The following is a 21,180-nucleotide window of genomic DNA, read 5'->3' on the forward strand; positions in this document are numbered from 1 at the left end:
TCTCTAGGAATATCAGACTTAATTATTCAAATTTAATTTGTTAGCCATTTGGTGGTTAATTTTTAAAAAACCTAATGATTTATTAGCATTTTTATAACAAGCAACATTTAATATCTATTAATGAGAGTTCAAATGGATCAACTATTTAATTTCTTAATGAAATGAATCAGAAAAGTATTACTTGGAAGAAACTCCACACTGAGCGTGTTCTCAGCATGTTTTGTGACCTCGATTCCTTCGTACTATTGGAGGAGTCAGAAACGGAGGGGAGCAGGGAGCGGATTCAGGGTCCCCACCTGACCTCCCCCAGGGGAAAGCACTGGCTTCTGAGAGGGAAGCAGGGGCTGGGGAAGGGCATGGTGCAGATCCCACAGTCCAATGCCCAGGTCTCCGTGTCGGATCACCTCCCTGTACCACATCCCCGGGATGCTGACCGTGCGTGGCAGGCTGGCCCCACGTCACACCCAGGGCAGGTGGAAGGTCCAGTCTGCCTTCCAGCAAAGTGCCGTGCAGAAGTACACATGAGCACGAATCCAGCCCTGTGCTGCCTGGCATATTTTGATGGAGCCACTACTAATATAGTTTTTAAGCTTTTATTTATTTATTCATGAGAGACACAGAGAGAGGCAAAGGGAGAAGCAGGCTCCCTGCAGGGAGCCCGATGCGGGACTCGATCCCAGGACCCTGGGGTCACACCCTGGGCCGAAGGCAGGTGCTAAACTGAGCCACCCAGGTGTCCTGGGCTCTTTATCAAACCCAGGGGCACCCTGATTTCAGAGCAGCTGGGGCCTTCTCACTGGGTGCTAGAGGAGTGGCTACAGGAAGGACTGGCTGTGGGGTGGGCCTCCCCCAGCACGGGACACTCGGGTTAAGCTGGTCCCCTGCGGTGTAGGTAGGGGGGTGCAGGGCGCCCAGGCCAAGCAGGTGGAAGCCTGGGCTCCCCGGGTTTGCAGCCTGGATGTGGGTCTCGAGGCCAGAGCAGATGAGAAGCGTGGGAGCCCAGTTTAATTGAGGAAAGGATTAGTTGTTTCAGCCCCAGTGGCGGTGCCAGGCAAACTGGGTGCTTCGGGCCCTCAAGGTGCTGCGGCCGGTTAGGGAGTCAGCTGGAACCTCGGGCGCAGGCAGCCCCGTTCCCTGCCATCCGATGTACTGCCAACTTGCTTTAGAGCCATCACTCGGCTCAACTGGGGTGATGTTTCCATTTAGAGCCCTGCTCAGTCAGGACTCTGAAGAGGCTCATTGTCTAGGAGTGGGCGTCCTGCCTGTCCTCTCTTGGACACCACGGTGACACCACTCACCGGCCAAGTGAGTTGTTAGTCCCTGGACTAGGGTTGGCAGGGTTCCACTGTCTCAGGAATGGCAGCAGGGTTTGTACGGAAGATCCTGGGCTCTTAAAATGCAAGCTCGGCGCCTCCACATCAGGAGCCCAGGTGCTGTTTGCGAGTCGCATTGGTGGGTGGGCAGCATGGTGCAGCTGACCCCGGAGAATGTTAGAGCCCCCGGAGGATGTTAGAGACCCTGGAGAATATTAGAATTTACAGCCAGCTGGTCTTGTGGTTTTTCTCTGTGGATGAGGGGTGTGCAGTTAAGGGGCTTACCCAGGCTTCCACAGCCTGAGAGGTAGAATCGGGACCAGAACACAGGTGTCCCGCCTTGGAGGCCAGTGCCCCGACGGGGTCACAGGGCTAAGTACCGTGGGGTGAAGCTGGGTCTGCAGCTCAAGCGGGCATGAGGGCACCACACTGTGGCTTTCCACCACGGGGGAGATCCAGCCTCCTCTCTACCCTCCTGTTCTGGATGCTCCAACCTTGCTGTTTCATTTCTTTTTCTTTTCTATTTTTTAAAAGATGTTATTTAATTGAGAGTGAGAGAGTAAGCGAGAGCACACCGTGGTGGAGAAGGAGAGGCAGAGGGAGAGGGAGAAGCAGAACCCTGCTGTGGGGCTTCATCCCAGGACCCCGGGGTCATGACCTGAGCCAAAGGCACCGACTGAGCCACCAGGTCTCCCAGCTGCTTTGTTTCTTGAGCACTTTTTCTCAGGTAGGTCAAGGCTACTGCACTTAATATTTCTCCTTCCTGGACGGGAGCTCCCTCCCTGGCCCTTCCCATCTCCACACTTCTCTAGATCCTCCTCCTCCGAGATGCCTACCTTGACTCCCTGCCCTCCCAGCAGCCCCTGGGCCCCGGTCTCTATTAGGACACCCAGTTGCCTTCCACCGTCACTATTCTGTTTATGTTTTTGTTTTCTCCTTGTCTCCCCCCAAGATGGGAGCCAAGTCTCTCTTATGCTCTGTTGACTCCCTAGTGCCAAGAACAGGCACTAGGTGCCTGGGTGGGGAGCAGTTCTGAATAGGTATTATATGACTAATGGAGTGAAGGGATGAACTTGCCTCTGGAAGTCTTGGTCAGACCCGCTCTCTGTAATTCAGGCAGACTCTCTTTTCCACCTGTAAGGGCTGAGGGGAGAAACCACAGTGGGAGGGGTGGTGTAAATGGATTCTGCTTGTCACATACAATGTGTTTCCCAGAGAGGCATTTGTGATTCCACCCTCGGTGGCTGCTTGGCGTCCGCTTGGCATCGTGCAGCTCCTGGGAGTACCGTCCTATGGTTTCTCTATGAAGGATGCCCCTGCCGTGTTCCTCAGAGGCTTTCTTATCTTAGAGCAGGGCTGATTGTGGTCAGGCCAGTTACAGCAGAGCCAGACTGACGTTCTGGACCCTGGCCTGTGATCCTGTCCTGGAGTGGGACAGCTGGGGGTGGTAGGTGGTGGGGGGGACAGGTCAGCTACAGCTTTGGAGACAGGGCCAGCCCCAGAGTCAGAATCAGGTAGTAAGTGAGGGCTCCCAGTCATTGGGTTTCAGTAATGATGGATGGGAAGGAGAGCCATGGTAACGTGATCGCCAGGACTGAGAGTGGGCAGGGTAAACCCCCAACTTGTTGGGGCCCAGAGCTGGGTCTGGTCCCAAGGTAGCAGGGTAGAGACACCTGCCAGGGTGTCATGGAGCTGCCGCTCAGGGGAAAGAAACCAGCAGGGCTTGGACTCGGGACCCAGGAAGTCCCAGGAAGGCACGGAGAGAGCTGACCACGACTGAGAACTATACAGAGAAAACAAAACAAAACAAAAAACAGATCATCTAGTAACTTAAATACAATCATTTCCCACTTAACGAACATTTATTTCCTTGCATTGTTTTGGAACAGTGTGTCAGAAGAATACATACCCCCTCTTTTTTTTGCAATTAAAAATCTTTTGCACAATGACACAGAAGAAAGGTTTTGTAAGTCAGCCCTCTGCTCCAGTCTCCCGGTGTGTGGCCTCTCAGGCAGAACTAGAGTTCACTGCGTCCTATCAATGCTCCCTCCCTTCCTTCGGATTTGAGCAAGGACACATGAGGCCAAACATATCAGAGACTCTCAGTTCTCATGAAAATTGGTCCAAAGTGATTTTAAATTTGCCTGGTGTCAGGGCTTCAGGGGGAGGGAGGCATGAATATATGGAGCACGGCTGATTTTCAGGGCCGCGAAACTATTCCGTGGCATAATGTGGGACACATGTCATTATACATACGTCACAACACATGGCACGTACAACACAGAGTGAACCCTGACGCAACCTCTAGGCTTCAGTTCATACTAACGTATCAGTATTCGATCAGCAGTTGTAACAGATGCACCACACTAATGCAAGATGTTAATAATAGAATTTCTGGGGGTGTGGGGTAGAAAACTCAGGGGAGAATGTGGGAACTTCCTGTAAACTTAAAACTGCTCTAAAAACTAAAGTCTGCTAATTAAAAGAAAAGAAAAGAAAAGAAAAATCTGAAAAAAAAAAAAATGTGGCTGGTGCCACAGTGAGCAATTTGAGCCAGAAGCTGCTCAGAAAAGTTCAGAGGGGTGGGAGAGAAACCCACATGCTCCTCACTTTGCTACTTTTTATTGTTAGGGAGGACACAGGTTTAGATGAAGTTTGCTCAGGTGAGAAAGCCTCCATGTTTTTGCAGGATGGCAGTCATCATGAGTTATGACTCTTCTAAGGGGGATAAGGTTTACAAATTTCTGAAAAGAAATCCCCAAATCACCAAAATAAATATCAGGGTCACCAGAAATTCTATTTTCTTTTTGTCTGTTGGGATCCGTTTGTCCCTGGGTATGAAATAGATAAAAGTTAGACAAGTCTAACCTTTCTAGTATATTTAGAAGAGGATCTTGCAGTTGAGATCATTTGAGGAAAATCTTGGGAGAGGAAAGCCTAGTGCTTGGTGAAATTCAGCAGAAGGACTTGGTGGTGAAACAAGCTAAGGGTGGTGGGTAGTTTTGAGGCTGAGAAAGAAATGGAAAAAAAAAAAAAGAGGTATTCTTGAAGGCCAGAAGGAGAGCAAAATGAAGACATTTGGAGGGAGAGGAGTCTTGGAAAGTAAGAAGCCAGGACAACGCTGATCAGAGTGTAGGGAGCTAGGTGTCAAGGACAGGAAATCTTAGGAGAAGAGAGTGGCCAATTTTTTAGGAGGAGCTGGATGGGGCAGATGGACCCACCTGGGTGCTGCTGTAATGTCTGATGTGTGTCCTCGATACAGGAGAGCCATGTGCAATGGCCAAGAAATGGAATCCACCCAAGAGGCCATCTACAAATAAACAAAGTGTAAAATATTCTGCATATATACATACATATATAGTGGAATATTATTCAGCCCTAAAAAAGGAAGGCTATCCTGATGCACGTTACAATGTGGATGAACCTCGGGAGTATTTGGCTAAGTGAAGCAAGCCAGTCACCAGGAGACACACACCGTATGATTGCCCTTATACAAGGTCTCTTAAAATCCATAGCGACAGGAAGTAGAAAGTGGTTACCAGGGACTGCGGGGGGTGGGGGGAGAATCAGGAGCTGTTAAATAGAGAATTTCGGTTTTCCAAGATGAAAAGGTTCTGGAGATGGGAGTCAGGGTTGTGAGCGTACCACTGACCTACATGCTCGGAAATGATTAAGATGATAAAGTATGTTATGTGTGTTTTATCACAATAAAGAACAAAAACAAAACCAGCCACCCTCCTCCATGTGTGGTCACCGGGGCCACAGAGAGGGTGAAATGTCTCCCCAGTTTGGGTGAAGTTCTGAGCTGCCCGCTCCCCCATTTATCACCCTGCCTCCCCCCAGCCTGGCTCTGTCTTTCTCATCAATCACTCACTCCCGGGACACCCCTGCCCCCAACTCAGGAATTCAGAGAAGCACACGTTCAGCATCTTGCTTCACGCCTGGTTCCTCCAGAGGCCACTGCTCTGAGTGCCTCGGACTGTGTCAGCCGCACCTCTCCTGCTTCACGCAGCTTCCTAGGCCCCGAGGTGCAGGCACCTGCTGTGAACCCCCCTCCTCCACCACCCCCACCCCGGGGCCTTCCGCCCAGGGCTTGGCCAGATGTCTCGCTCTCGGGGCGAACCTACAATCGTAGCGTGGCCGTGCACGGAACCCGAGCGGCTCGGGACCCCACGTTCCAGAGAATTCCAGGCAGAGCAGCATTTCTATTATCACTTAGTAATTGGAGTTTTGCAGGCTCAGAATTACTGCTAATGGAAGGCAAATGGGCTAAGAATCAAGAAATAAGCACTTGAACAGCCAGCGCCACTCAGTAAAGCGAAGAGGCTATTATGCCACTTTATGTGGATAGAGATCATCATTTGTCGAAAGACTTGCAGAAACCTCACCAGCCTGTAGAGGTGACACCCCACCCGACCTTTTTTTTTTTTCAAGATTTTATTTATTTATTCATGAGAGACACAGAGAGAGAGAGGCAGAGACACAGGCAGAGGAAGAAGCAGGCTCCATGCAGGGAGCCCGACGTGGGACTCGATCCCGGGACTCCAGGATCACGCCCTGGGCCGAGGGCAGGCACCAAACCGCTGCGCCACCCGGGCATTCCAGCTGAGCCACCAGGCGTCCCCCACCCGGCCCTCCCTGGCAGGAGCACCAAGTGGCTGCCCAGTAGGAAACCCCGTCCCTAACACGATTGCTGCCCCCAGGTCCGGGCTCTCCTCCTTGGCAGGAGGTTTAGAGACGGAGATTTCATTTTGCCTTTGCTTTCTCTCTGGCACCCAAAGTGCAGAGAAGCTCCCAGAACCCAAAGCACTTCCACATGCCTGCCGCTCCCCCCCCCCTGTCCCGCCCCCGACTTGCTCAGCCTTGTCGCCGGCCACGGCCCAGAGATCAGGTGGTGACAGGCCCGGGATGGGGCTGCTGTGGGCCAGAAGCCCAGGACGGTGGCTCTCCACTCAAGGAGAGCCAAGTGGCTGGAAAGAGTGACGGTTCCCGGGGTTTGCTGACCCCCGGTCCCCAAGCTACTCTTGACCTTTCTCCTCGGTGGGGGAGTGCCAGCAGTCATACATTTACATGAGGGGCCCTGTCTCGGAAGATCACGCGCCCCCCTTCCCGGTGGCTAAAAGGCAATTTAATATGCAGGAGCTCTGCTCGAACAGCATTAGGTTATGACATGAGGAAATGGAAAAAAGCCCTTCAGGTGTCCTCGGGAGAGAGTGTACCAAGGCCAAGGTGGCCAAGGACAGAGGGGCGGGCCGCGGTCCCTGGGCTCGGCGACGGTGGGGAGAAACTGAGCCAGCTTCGCTGTTTGCAAAAGCCTGTCGAGACTCCCACGAGCTCTCGTGTCCAAGCTGGTGTGAGGGCTGGTGGATGGATGCTGGGGGCATCGGCAGGCGGCCTCGGGGAGGGGACAGAGGGAGCGCCGCCTCTGCCACCTGGCCCCTCGCAGAGCGGCCTCCGCTCACGGGCGACTCCCTCACTTAGCCATTAAATGTCACCAGCCCGTTCGCACTGGGGAGAGAATCTACATCGAGCAGTAAAAAAAGTGATGGAATGGAAGAAGTTGTGAAATGACATTTTTTTTTTTTCCTCCAGCAGGTTTGTCCTATCTCCTGCATGGAGGAAAATTGCTTTCTGTAAATCTTGGTCCAACAGAACAAAACACCTATATCTTTCGAGTTGGGGAGACAGCCATTCTCATCGGCATAATGAAGGTATTGTAAGCTGTGACTTTTACGAAGTCTGAGGGAAACCAATCTGCAATCTTGACAGATATGATCTTTCCGGGATGCACTGTTCGTTTACGGCGGCGAGAGACCTCAATTAATTTATGAGTGAGGACAGCAGGATGTGACCCCTTGTGTGTAGTCTAGGTGGAGCTGTCCCTGTCTGAATTTATGTTCTGGTAATTTAAAAAGATTTATATTAAGCTTTTCTTTCATTTTGAGAGTAGATTAAAATTCTAATGGAAACCATTTGTATGCATTTGTTGAATTGAATAGTATTTATGGCTGTGTTAAAAAAAATGCTGCAAAATTCTGCCGATAATAAAGTCAGTGAAGCAGGAATAAGTGTAAAAACAGGAAGGAAAGACTCAGTAGAAACCATACTGTATTATACAAGTGTAATGAGGGAGAGAAGCCGAGCAGAACGGGGCCGGGATTAGGCCCCCGAATGGGATAGTTTTCCTTATTTAGTGCAAGGTTTTTATAGTCCTTTTATGACTTAAAACCAAATTCAAATTTCGAAATAAGCCAGATCGGTCCTCGTGGATGCCATGGCCATTTGACCTTTCCCATCGTTCTTGAGCCCCAGCCAGTGTCCGCTACCCGTGGGCAGGAAAGAAAAAAATCTCAGCAGTATCGCAGAAAAGATGCTGATCCCAGGCAAAGACGACGTGTCACGCGGGAGGCCAGAGGGGAGCAAGTCAGGCACACATCTGAGCACAGGTGCAGGTGGAGAGGGGGCCCTGGCACGAGCTGGGCAGGACCAGGGACGTCCTAGTGCGAGGACCTGTCACTGTCCCCCAGCCCCACACGATTCATTGCCGTGGCCACTTGACCAGAGCCTGGACTGGAGAGTCGCTGAGGTCACGTCCACTGCTAAGGGCAAGGCGTGCGGGCCTCGGCTCTGTCGGTGGCCTTCCGCCGGCCGCCGGGGCAGGAGTGCCAATGACACTGTGATCCTGGCACCCTCTCCCGAAGAGCACTGGCGTCCCCGCAAAGGCAGCCGGAGGGGGCTCTCCAGGAGGCACCAGGAGCCCCTCACCTGCAGGAAGGGCAGAGAAACCCGGCCTCCTGCCGACATCCAACACCAAGCAGGAGGGTTACAGCGCTAAGGGAGGGGGAAAGGGAAATTTCCTGAGAGCCCGCGCCGCTCTCTTCCCGGCTCGTTTATTGTCCCAGTGGTAAGCGCGTCCCTGCCCGCGCTGCACGATGTCATAAAGTGCCTTCCGATGCATTAGGACAGAATTGTGCACTAGCAGATTTCACAGATGCAAAGCGGTGTTGCTGTCAACGGAAGCCTGCATGGAGAATCAGGAGTGTCTTTAGAAAGTCCTGACTTGGGACGCCTAAGTGGCTCAGTCGTTGAGCGTCTGCGTCTGGCTTAGGTCATAATCCTGGGGTCCTGGGATCGAGTCCCGCATCGGGCTCCTTGCAGAGAGCCTGCTTCTCCCTCTGCCTCTGCCTCTGCCTCTCTCTGTGTCTCTCATGAATAAGTAAATAAGTCTTTAAAAAAAAAAAAGAAAGAAAAGAAAGTCCTGACTTTTCTCAAAATGACACCAAAGCTGGAAATGTGGGAGTTCTGGCCTACATGCTTTGGGAGGCAAAGAGCATCCCCGTGCTGCCCAGAGCACAGGCCCTCCCGGCCGCCCGAGTCTCATCAGCCCCGGAGCCTGGCCCTGGTGCCCTGTTTAGTGTGTGTCCTGTTCATGAGGCCAGGAATTGGGTCTCTCTGGTCACCTGTGCAGCCTCGGCATCTAGCACGGTTCCCGGCACACAGGCGGTGCTCAATACAGACTTGTTGGGCTAAACAAATATGTTCTAGGCCCCGTGGCAGATAGAACATGAGACAAGGCTCACAAGCCAGAGGCTTAGGCCAGGGCGGGAAGTGCCTGCACTCAGCTTAGATCCTCAACTTAAGTTCAAGTGACTGGTCACAAGTTTTCAAAATGTACTTTTCTGTTAGCTGCTCTCCACCTCAAATATTACTGCACAGCTTTATATAATTTAACAGAATTCCTTCAAGCTGGGATGCCTGGGTGGCTCAGTGTGGAGCATCTGCCTCAGGCTCAGCCAGTGATCCCAGAGTCCTGGGATCGAGTCCCGCGTCAGGCTCCCCACAGGGAGCCTGCTTCTCCCTCTGCCTGTGTCTCTGCCTTTCTCTGTGTCTCTCATGAATAAATAAATAAAATCTTAAAAAAAAAAAAAAAAGGAACCCCTTCAAGCCAATCGCCGGAAGTTTTACATACTTCATCCTCATTGGATTCCCAAATTAGTCCTCGAAGGCAGGTGACATCGTCATCTCATCCACAGATGAGAAGAGAGCTGAGGGGAAGTGTAATAACTTGCGCAGTGCCGTGGACTGCTAAGGAGGGGAGGCAAAATCGGGGTTCACAATTGACTGTAAGCCTGGTTCTCTCTCATTTCTTCACCTGCTTCACAACTACTTACTGAACACCTGTGCCTGGCACAGTGCTCAATGGAGTGAGGGTCACAGTGCACTGACTCTGCCCCAGAGAAGCTCATAAACTCTTAGGGAAAGCCCACTTGTACGCAGAAATGATCCCCAGGATGCCATGTGTTATCATAGTGAGACATGGAAACACTGTTGGCCACACTCACCCACAGGGGAAGTGGTCGATGGAGTCAGGGTTTTTAGAAGAAGGATCCTTGAACTAATTCTCAGAAAATGAATGGCTTTAGCCAGGACAACCACAGGAATGCCAAGGGCAGTAGGGTCTTCACTCAAATATCATCTTATCAGTGAGGCTGTGCCCGACACCACCCTATAAAGAGCAAACTCACTACCTTTTGTCCACAGCACTTTCAGCCTTTTATTTAGCTATTTTTAAAGATTTTATTTATTTATTTGACATAGAGAGAGAGAGAGCACAAGCAGGGGGGTGGCAGGCAGGGAGAGAAGCAGGCTCCCCACCAAGCAGAGAGCCCAACACAGGGCTCAATCCCAGGACCCCGAGATCATGACCTGAGCTCAAGGCAGATACTTAACTTCCTGAGCCACCCAGGGGCCCCTCAGCCTTTTATTTTATTTTTTTACGCAGCATTCAACACATACGACAAACCACATGTGGTAAACTGAGTGCTGGTCCCCAAGAATGTTCATGTTCTTATCCTTGGAAGCTGTGACTATTTTAGCTCATATGATGAAACAGACTTTGGGGATGTGATTAAGTTAAGGATCTTGGATGGGGAGATTATCCTGGATTATTTGGGTGTGCTTGATGCAATCCCAAGAATCCTTGTCAGATGGACACAGATAAACAGATGTTCAAAGACAAGAGAAGATGCTTCCAAACTGGCTTTGGAATAGGAGGAAACCACTAGGACATGGGAGGCCCCAGTTGCTACTAGATGCTTAAAAAAAAAAAAAAAAAGCAAGGATATGGACTCCTGCCTGCGCCCTCCAGAAGGAACCAGTCCTGCTGGCATCTTGATTTTAGTCTATTCTTTTAAATATTTTATTTATTATTTATTTGAGAAAGAGAGAGAGCATGAGCAGGAGAGGTGCAGAGAGGGAGGGAGAGAATCTCAAGCAGATTCCACACTGAGTGAGGAGCCTAATATGGGGCTCGATCTCATGACCCTAAGATCATGACCTGAGCAGAAACCAAGAGTCAGATGTGTAACCGACTGAGCCACCCAGGCGCCCCTCGATTTTAGTCTTGTAAGACTTGCTTTGGACTTCTGACCTCCAGAACTGTCAAACAATAACATTTGTGTTGTTGGAGGCTGCTAAGTTTATGGTGATTTGTTATAGCAGCAGTAGGAAGCTAACACAGTGTGTGTTTGTTACCTGTCTGCTGCCACTGGAAATGAACTCCATGAGGCCAGGACCTTCTTTATTGTCTTCATATATTCTTTTTTAAAAAAAGATTTTATTTATTTATTTTAGGGGGGGGCACATGCTAGCAGGGAGAGGGGTAGAGGAAGAGAGAAAAATCTTAAGCCGACTCCATGCTGAGCATGGAATCTGATGCGGGACTCAATCTCACAACCCCAAGATCATTAGCTGAGTTGAAATCAAGAGTCAGATGCTTGACCAACGGAGCCACTGGGCGCCCCTTCACCTTGTGTTCTTGGTGTCTGGTGCAAGAATGAACCTCCATAAGTGTTTGTGGAATGAACAAAGACACAGAGGCAGTGCAGGAAGAGGAGCCAATGGGGTGGGGTTGAGGGGGGAAGACCCTGAGCTGGGCAAGGTCATGGTGTGCTCTGCAGTGGTGGATGAGCTGAAGTGGAGAAGGGGGGTGCTTGGAGACCTTGGAAGAGCTAATTCTGTAGCATTTACTCTGCAGGGGAAGAACTGGTGATGGGTTTTATATAGAATGAGAGCACAATCCTATTTGCTTATTGCTTTTTAAGTAATTTTTGAAGTGATTTTCCTTGTTTATCGTTAATAATTGGAAATGTATAGAGACATGGACAAAAAAATAAAAATCACTCAATCTCATTTCCTAGAGATAGCCATTGTTAACTCTTTTGGTGGGTATGTGTATGTGTGTTTCTGTCTTCAAAACTGAGATTATACTTTATACACTATTTTGGAACTGGCTTTTTTCCTTTAATGTGAATTTCTCTGTGTCACTATTCTTCTAAAAATATGGTATTTAATGACCACATAGTATTTTATCATACAGCCATAACTAAATTTATTTAACAGCTTTCCCCTAACCGGACAATTCTTTTATTTCCCCAATATTTTATTATTAAAAGTAGCAATAGTAGTGCCTGGCATATAGTGAGCATTCGACATTTTGGTTGAATAGATGGGTGAATGAATGGTTCTGAGAACACTGTCATGCATAAACCTACAGATCGCTGATCGTTTCTTTAGGAAAAAGATTCTTGCAAGTGAAAGTGTTGGATCAGAGGTTGTATTTTTTTTTTAATGGCTCTCAATACATATGGCCAAATTACCTTTCAAAAAGGTTATAAAAATTACAACCCCACTAGTAATATGTGAATGCATAACTTCACTGCGTTGATGGGGGTATTGTAATTTTTTAAACCCTTGCTTGCATGTTAGAAAAGTTTCCACAGGGACAGGAAGGTAGTAGTTAGGGGGTCTTGTGAAGTTCAGGCAGATAATGGTAAGAACCTCAACATCCGCCATGGAGGTCTATCAGCAAGGAGACAGATCTGAGCTCTCAGTAGGACACAGAATCAATAGGACTTGAGTGCAGAAGGTTGAAAGGATGTTGGAATGAGCCTCGGGTTTCTGCCTCAGGTACAGTATTGGTTGAGATTCTTTGTTGCCAGTGACAAGAAACAGCTCTGATTTAGTTAACAAGGCTTATTGTAAGGCTGCAGAGCAAACCACAGAGTCAGAGCTGAGGTTCCAGGCTCCCAAAACCCCGGGATCCCAGCACCATTCAGGAATCCAAGAGGAAGAAAAGAATGGACGACCCCTCCTTGGGACAGCACCCTCAGGGAGGGTCAGTTTTTGTGTTACATTGCCGAAGATTCCAATTCCATGGAGAAGGGTTAATCTGGTCTACTTTGGGTCAACGATCCGTCCAGTGGCCAGAGGCAGGGGGACCCCTTCTTGGACAGTCCTACCAGGAGACAGAGGGGTCTACAGTGCTACCAGCAGAAGGCATTTGAATGAATGCAGGCATGTAAAAACTCATGCTGACCTCTCCGTATGGGTGTGCATTCATGGCAGCTGGCCAGAGCTAACCACAACTCTGCTTCCAACGGTTAGCAGTTCCTGCTCATGTTTCAGTCTCTCATTGAACACAGGCATAGCTCCCCTCCATGACGATGAGAGGGGCAGAGAGAGAGAAATCCCCCTTCTTGACCTCGTTGAGATCCTGGCTCCAATCTTTCGCCCTGTGCCCTCCGGCTGCCAGCTAGCAGCCTTTCCTGAACCCCAGTGTGGCAGTCTGTCAGCTGACCGCCAGTATTTCATGCTTCCTCTGTCACACCACAAGGCTGTTTCTGAGAAGTGAGGAGATATTTGGTAACAAGATACAAGGAGCCTGGGACACTGAATGACCGACCGCACGGGGAAGCTGGCTGCCGACCAGCAGCATCCGCATTAAACTGTTCATGTGAGTGAGAAGTAAATGTTGAGAATGTCATAACATTGAAATGTTGGATTTTATTGTTACTACTGCTAATTAATAACCTCATAAACACCTCTGGATACTTGTTTAACAAAGGGCTGAGAAGAATTAAATGAGCAATGGGTGAAAGAGGAGAATGATTCTTAAAAACATGGGAAATAATCCAGCAGTTCTACTTCTGGGTAAGTACCCAAGAGAAACGAGAACATGTGTCCACACAAAAACATGTGCATGAATGTTGGTAGAGTATTATACAAATAGCCCCCAAATGGAAACAACTCAGTGTCCATCAACTGAGGAATGGATAAATAAAATGTGGTCTCCCTATATAATACTATTCAGCAATAAAAAGAAATTAAGTATTGATCCGTGCTCTAATATGGATAAACCCTGAAAACACTATGCTAAGTGAAAGAAGCCAGTCACAGAAGACCATATATTGTAGGAGTCCATTTATATGAATGTCCCAAATAGGCAAATCTACAAACAGAACTAGATTAGTGGTTGCGGGGTGGGGGTAGGGGGGATGAGGGTGGGGGCCAGGCTGGGAGGCAATGGGAAGTGACTGCTGATGAGATGGAGTCCTCTTTGAAGTCATGAAGTAGTGATGAAAATGTTTCAAACCAGATGCCAGGGATGTGTGTCCCTACTCTGTGAATATACGACAAGGCACTGAATTGTCCACTTTAAATAGGTGAGTTGTGTGGTATGCTGCTCTAGCTCGCTAAAGCTCCCCTCTCGTAAAAAGAGAGGGAAACCTAGAGAATCACCGCTCAAGGAGGCTGCGATGAGAAGAAACAACTCACCTGACAGCTCGTCTCCTGCCCAGCAGCCCAAGTCTCTCCCAGGACAAAAGAGAGTCCAGCGCCAGTGTCCAAAGGACAGCGGAGCCACCTTGCAGCTCCCTGTGAGTAAGCCCAGTGCTCGCTTCACACAGAGGGGGAAGACTCTGGTTCCCACTGGGGAGCAAAGCTTTGTTTCCAAATTATTATTATTTTTTTAAGACTTTCTTTTTTTTTAATTTATTTATTTATGATAGTCAGAGAGAGAGAGAGAGAGAGAGGCAGAGACACAGGCCGAGGGAAAAGCAGTCTCCACGCACCGGGAGCCCGATGTGGGATTCGATCCCGGGTCTCCAGGATCGCGCCCTGGGCCAAAGGCAGACGCCAAACCGCTGCGCCACCCAGGGATCCCTGTTTCCAAATTATTGTATGAATGTGAAGATCAAAGATGAGCTGACCAAAAGCCAGTCCCAAAAGGGTTCAAGGGGCCTGTCGATCTTTGCTGGCAAACGTATTGCAAATAAAACACCACCACCAGGGTCACTTGGGAAGGAGCGGCAATGGGGAGGATGAGCTGGGCTGGGCGACATCCAGGGCGCTGTGCTGGCTCACAGACGTGTGTAACCAGGTTAGGGACGGCAGAGCTGAGAGCAATACAGACGCGTGCCCGTCGGAGGCTCTGAAGGGCAAAGCCATTCAGAAAAGCATAAGGTGCTCTCCGCAGTGAGCTATTACTGGGATGCGTGAACGTTATTTTCATTTGAATGGAAAGAGAAAAATAAACAAACAGAAAGAAGCCAAAAGGCTTTTCAAGTATTTTACCGTGAATTTGTACTCTGAAAGGAAAGTAAGAAAACTGAATTCATATAGGGCTGATTAAAAACATAACATTGTTTGCCAACAGAGATCAAAACCTGGCAAAAGTGTGGTGCCTTAATCTGGGGTGGGGGCTCTGCTTGCCCCAGTCAACAAATCGGGGGGCTCTTAGGTCCTCCGCTGTCAAGCTTGTAGCCCGGAGCCTCGGCTTCCCTCCTGGGCGGCCTGCCCACCCTGGTCTCTGAAGCCCAGGGGAGGACCCTGCTCACGACAGGCTTGTTGAAGGGAATTCTGCTCCTTGGCGTTAGAAGTCTTCAGGTTCTCCCTAAGCCCTGACTGAGTCTAAACAAGGAGACCAGAAAAATTTCTGGCAGGAGCGAGAGGCACGCAGCATTGATAGAGAATTTCAAGTTTTCTTTCTTTCTTTTTTGTTTTTTTTAAAGATTTTACTTATTTATTCATGAGAGATAGAGAGAGAGAGAGAGAGAGGCAGAGACATCGGAATTTCAAGTTTGATGAAAGAGAAGGAAAAGACTGGCTTTGTTCTAAAAAGCACATCATTTTTATTAATTTTGTAGTCTTTTCTCCCGAGGAAACATTTCCTGCTGCCTTTCTTGGGGAAGAATTCATCTATTTTATCATGAAAGAAGGAAAGAGCCCAAGATAGATGGGCCTTCCCATCCCCCTGCAATCTGGCAGGTCAGCAATATTCTGTAGATGAGGAGACTGGGACATGGAAATGTTTATTTGCTCTCCCTGGGCCCCAAGTCGAATGCAGCTCTAACTTCCACGTTGTCTTTCCATAGCTCCCCACGGCCTCCCAAGAAAAACGGCCTCCCCTTGTCCCCTTTTGTCCAGAAAACATGAGTGTCCTTGTTTCCTCTGGATGGGAAATGGTGAGAATAAAATACTATGTTCTAGTGGGTTGTGCATGCTGCTGCCTACACTGAGCAATTTTTAAATTTTACTTTTTATTTTATTTTATTTTATTTTATTTTATTTTATTTTATTTTATTTATTTATTTTAGTAATCTCACACTCAACGTGGGGCTCAGACTCACAACCCCAGAGACCCAGAGTCGCACACTCTTTCGACAGCCAGTAAGGTGCTCCTTCACTAAATCATTTTAATCCAGTTTCTCAGTGTCAGGCATTCTGACTTCCAGAGGCTCTTATTTCTGGCTTATTTTCTGGTGCTTTGAGTTAGGAGTGAGATTGGTGTCTGTCTTCAGTGGTGATCTCAGACACTGAGCCCAGCAAGAGCTGGAGGGAAGCTCTGGAATGGATTCAAACTCAACTTTTGCCATCCTGGGTCCTTGCTGGGAGGGAACACTGTGTGGAACTTGAGATTTTTGCAGGAAACCAGGGGCGTTGAGATTGTTTTTCTCCAGTGGCTTTTCCAGGGCTTGAGTCTGTGTTAGGGGAATACCGGCTGCTGTGTGTTTAGGCACCAGGTTTTTTGTTTTGTTTTGTTTTGTTTTTTGTTTTTTGTTTTTGTTTTTTTGAGCTGGTCCCTTTGTTAAATGCAGGAAAGGCTTCCGGTTCACTGAGACCCAGTGTGACCCGCAGGTCTCTTGGGGTCTTTTATGGTCCTGCCCTCACACCGTTTGTCCAGTGTGGGTGCTTATTTGCTCCTCCCTAAGCCACTGTAGCCTACTGTCATCATAAATACTTAAAAGGTTTTTTGGGAGGAGTGCCTGGGTGGCTCAGTCAGTTAAGCATCTGCCTTCAGCTCAGGTCATGATCCCAGGGTCCTAGGATAGAGCCTCTCATCGGGCTCCCTGCTCAGAGGGGAGTCTGCATCTCCCTCTGCCCCTCCCCTGCTCATGCTCGCTCTCTCTCTGAAATAAAAAAAATGAAATCTTTTTAAAAAGTTGTATCTTTTTTTCTTTTTTGGAGCATTGTTTTAAAGCAGAGGCTCTTAAACTTTTGGGGGGGGTTGCCCAAGGCACTCCTCTCGCCGCCTGTGGACCCTTTTCCAGAATAATATTTTTAAATTCATGAAATAAAATACATGGGATTGCAATGGAAACCAGTTATGCTGATAGACAGTCATCAAAATATTTTTTACAACACTTTTGTGATAGAGTAAATACTGTTTTTTAATTAACGAGTTAGAAAAGATTTAGCACAGGTTTAAAAACCACCATAATTTTGAAGTGGTGCTAAGGAGAAATAATATTTCGAGATATTTGCAGCAACTTGCAACGGAATATGAACGGATCTGTGATTTCTGTTGGGAACAAAGCACAGGAACTGCCAATGCTATTGTGGTTCACAGCCCACTTTAAAGTGAAGGGAAATGGTAAGTTGCAGCCAGAGGTTAGTGACAATAAAGGGTGTTTTCCTACTCATGTTGAGGGGTTCTACTGAATTCACGGATCTCCTTTCAGGAAAGGGAAAGCCTAACTTTTTTTCCCCTCGAGATTTTTTTTTTTAGGGAAACTAATTGATTATTGTTCTTGTGTTGGGGGTTTGGGTTTTTTGGTTTTGTTTTTTAAATTCTTTTAGTTTCTCAATCACTTTGATTTCATCCTCTGTGCAGTCTCAGAATTCCTTCCTCAGTTGTTTAAATTTCTTCCGTTAAAAAAAAGATCTTTGGGGATCCTCGGGTGGCTCAGCGGTTTGGCGCCTGCCTTTGGCCCAGGGCGTGATCCTGGAGGCCCGGGATTGAGTCCCACATCGGGCTCCTGGCATGGAACCTGCTTCTCCAGAACTCTGCCTGTGTCTCTCTCTCTGTCTGTCATGAATAAATAAATAAAATCTTAAAAAAAAAAGATCTTTCATTAATATGTAATTGATATTGTATTGGTTTCAGATACACAGCATCATGATTTGATACTTATATACCTTTCCTTTATTTTTTTCTTTCCTTTTCTTTCTTTTTAAAGCCTTTTGCTTCTCTTGTCTCTGTAAACACAATAGGAAATCCAAAAAAAAAAAAAAATGCCTTAGAAATATGCAAGAGGCAGAAGATGGAAGAGAGGTGCGTGTTAGATAAATCTCTCAGTAACAGGGTGTTCTGCGGTATCTGTGCATCTCTCCTGGGCTTTCTGCTGTGTGTGGTTTCTCCTTGTCACAGAAACCTGGGGTGTGGGGTCCTCCTGCCCCCTCGCACCCCCCGCCTGGGAAATCAGGCAGTGGCCTCAACCTTTTTTGCTATATAGCCCCTAAAATAATTTTGAAACCCTATGTAATCTCTTTTTTTTGGGATACACATTTTTAGATAAACAGCTCCAAATTTTAATGATACATTTAAATCCTTCTGAAAGATTTCTTTTCCTGCATATTGTATATTATCTACCTGGCTTAAAGACCTATTTTGTTAAAACCTTGGAGTTGCAAGTTTTAGCTCATGCAGTTCATGTAACCGAATGACAAGGCAGTGGATGCTATAGACGGTAGGGGAGACAGGTGGTGGGTGGAAGTGTGGGGCTGTGCCAGGGGTCCTTGCACTGGGTGGGTGGGGGGCTCTGTTCCCTTCAGAGTCTGTCTAAAGCTCTCCTTGCCATGCCCTCGAGGTGTCCTCGGGAACAGTGTATTCTACTATTGTCCCCTTTTATGGTGTCCCAGAGGTGTTTACGTTCCAGGGCCATCCAGAGTAAGGCCTTCCTTTTGCTTGCAGAGAGGACAATTTTGTGAGCAGAAGAAGGGGTGATGTGGACAGAGCCTGGGGCCCATCAGGTTTAGGAAGTTGAGGACCTAGAAATGGATCCCCCTAAAGCAATCCATGTCCACTGAGAAGACTGTGGGCTTTGGGTTCTTTGAAGACTCACAAAATAAAGGAAGGAAGGGCTTAGTCCTGCTTTGGTTGACCTCTTTATAGCAATCATGATGCAAGCCCTGTGCACCTCTTCATCACTGGGGACCTACTACATTGTGGCTGTTCAGGGAAACCAAGGGCCAGCATCTGCCCTGCCCGCAGAGTCTGCAAAACCAGACGCAGTGGCCCCAGCAGGCCTGTGGGAAGGAGCGAGGCTGGTGGGGGGACACGGTGAGACCCGACGTGCAGGATGAGCAAACCAGAAGGGAGAAGGGGAAGATGGGGATCTGAGAGGCCACCTTGGGTGGAGGCACCCACAGGGGAGAGGGGCAGCGGCCGGAGAGCCAACACTAACATCGTGTGCTGCAAAGAGATGGGAAGGCAGATCTAGACAGCTGCCTGCGTGGCAAGGAAACAGAAATATCGAGGCCACACACTAACATTAGTGGCAAGTCTTGAATTATGATCCAGACATCTTAGCTGGAAGGCCAGGGCCGTGACCTCTCTACATGAGAAGTGCTATTTGTTCTAGTGCGTTTTGATTTCAAGGCCTTTAGTCACTGTCAATTAATGAAGCCTCTAAAGATGCATGAGCACAAGGTGGAATTATCTCCAATTGGGGGGAGGGTGGGGGTGGGAGGGAGTCAGGGTCTAACGAAACAATGCAGTCTCAGATTGGCTCCCATTTGGGGCGTCGGGGAGCCCTGGATTTCTGCCTCTCGGTGGGCGACAGCAGCCACACCTTCTTACCCCCTTCTCAGGTCCTGCCCCGTGGGGTTACCAGGAGCAGTCCAGCCACCGCGAGAGCCTGCGGCCCACCACCTGCCCTTGAGCCCAGGCGGCTGCAGCGCTTTTGTTCTTGCATTTGCTTTTCTTTCCTGGACTTGGCACAACAAAGCCGGTCCCAGGAGGGGAACTCTTTCCCAGGAGGTGGCTAAGCTTTTTGGCTTTAGTTTTAAATAACGACTTGCTTTGCCTCCCCACCCCTCCACTTTACAGAGATAAGCGAAAATCCCACAGGTGGTATTAGCTCTTGCCAAAAGGACAAGAGTGCCCAGGTCTGGCAGAGAAGGCAGGGGGGGAGCTGACCAATGGCAGTTACAGCCCGGGAAGCTGCCCGGGTCTGAGCCTCTGGTCCAGGGCACCAAGGCCCCCAGGGAGGCTGGGGGTGGTCAGCGGGGAACCTCTAGGAGGGGACCCGGAGCCTTGCTTGAACAGAGCCTCTCCAGAGCATGAGCAGCAGCAGTGGCTCTTGCCATTTTGTCTCATAAAGGCTGTCAGCTGGTGCGCAGCGTGGGCCTCCTTTAATTTCTGGTTTGCTGGAGCAGCTGCCTCTTGGATGCGAGCGAGGCTAAGAGCAACCCAACTCCTGGTGGCTGTGCCCGCCCGCATGTGGCAGGCAGAGCCACGCTCTGCCAGAAGCCAGTGGTTGGCTTGGGAGCCTGGTGAGGAGGCCTCGTTTTAGCCAGATAGATGCATTTTTCTCCATGTGCCTTCCAAGTTGCAGGAGGGCAGGCCTGCCTTGTGGTGCAGCCTGGCTGAGGTGGGCCACCTGCAGCGTCCTAATGGGGCTGGGGCGACAGGCCTGCGGCAGGCGTGAGCCAGGGGTGGGAAGAGAGACGGATGGCAGGCACTCCTGCCTCTTGCCTGCCCTCGGCCAGTCACTGCCATGTGCTCGCAAATGGCCCTCTCCCCCCTGCTCCCCGGGAGACAGCAGGTCCTGAAATAAAATATTCTATCAATCTCCCTTATACGCCATTCTCCTCGCTAATCCTTAAGACTTAGACAACTACCTCACAGCCCGCGATGCAGACTATGTGCTCAATAACCATCCTTGAACAAATTAGCAAATTAAAATAAATGGCGTTGTAGAATCAACATGCTGGCCTTGGACTCAGTGTCCCAGAAAATAAGGGCAACGTCTTTTTAATACGCTTTGTGAGCCCCTGGCACACCGGAATAGGGATTTTTTTTAATATGTTTTGATGATGATTGTTCATACTGGGCCTGTGTTTTCTGATCTAAGGAATAATGGAATAGCGGAGCTTGGGAAATAAGAACTATGTGTATTCATAAGGAAAATTAGGACAGAAAATTTGAAGTCAGAGCATCCTGGAAAATACACTGGCCCAATACAATAGACCTCTCAACCTAGAAAGCTCCTAGAGGACATGTGATTTCTTTCTCTGTCCCAATTTATCCCTTTATATCAAAAAAGGTGAGCCGGAATATATTTTGGTTTCCTAGGGTTGCCATAACAAAGTACCAAGACAGACCGGCTTAAACAAAAGAAATGTATCGTCTCACAGCTCTGGAGGCCAGAAATCTGAGATCTAGGTTTTGGCAGGTTTGGTTTCTTCCGAGGGCTGTGAGGAAGGCACGTTCCAGGGCTTTCCCCCCCGCTTCTGGTGAACTGCTGGCCGCCTGAGGTCTTCCGTGGCTTGTAGAAGCATCGCGGTGATCTCTGCCTTCATCTGCCCGTGGTGGTGTCCCTGCCTGCCTGGCTATGTTCAAATTTTCCCCTCTTATAGGGTCACCGGATGGGATTAAGGGGACCACCCCGCCCAGTTGGGCCGTATCTCAGCTTAGCTAATGACATCTGCCAAGACCCGATTTCCAGATTGAGTCACATTCCAAAGAAGTGGGCAGTAGGACTTCAGCATATGAATCTGCAGGGGAGGGGGGCTCAGTTCATCT

This window comes from Canis lupus, chromosome 16 (genome assembly GCF_003254725.2).
Source record: "Canis lupus dingo isolate Sandy chromosome 16, ASM325472v2, whole genome shotgun sequence".
Classification (NCBI taxonomy): domain Eukaryota; kingdom Metazoa; phylum Chordata; class Mammalia; order Carnivora; family Canidae; genus Canis; species Canis lupus.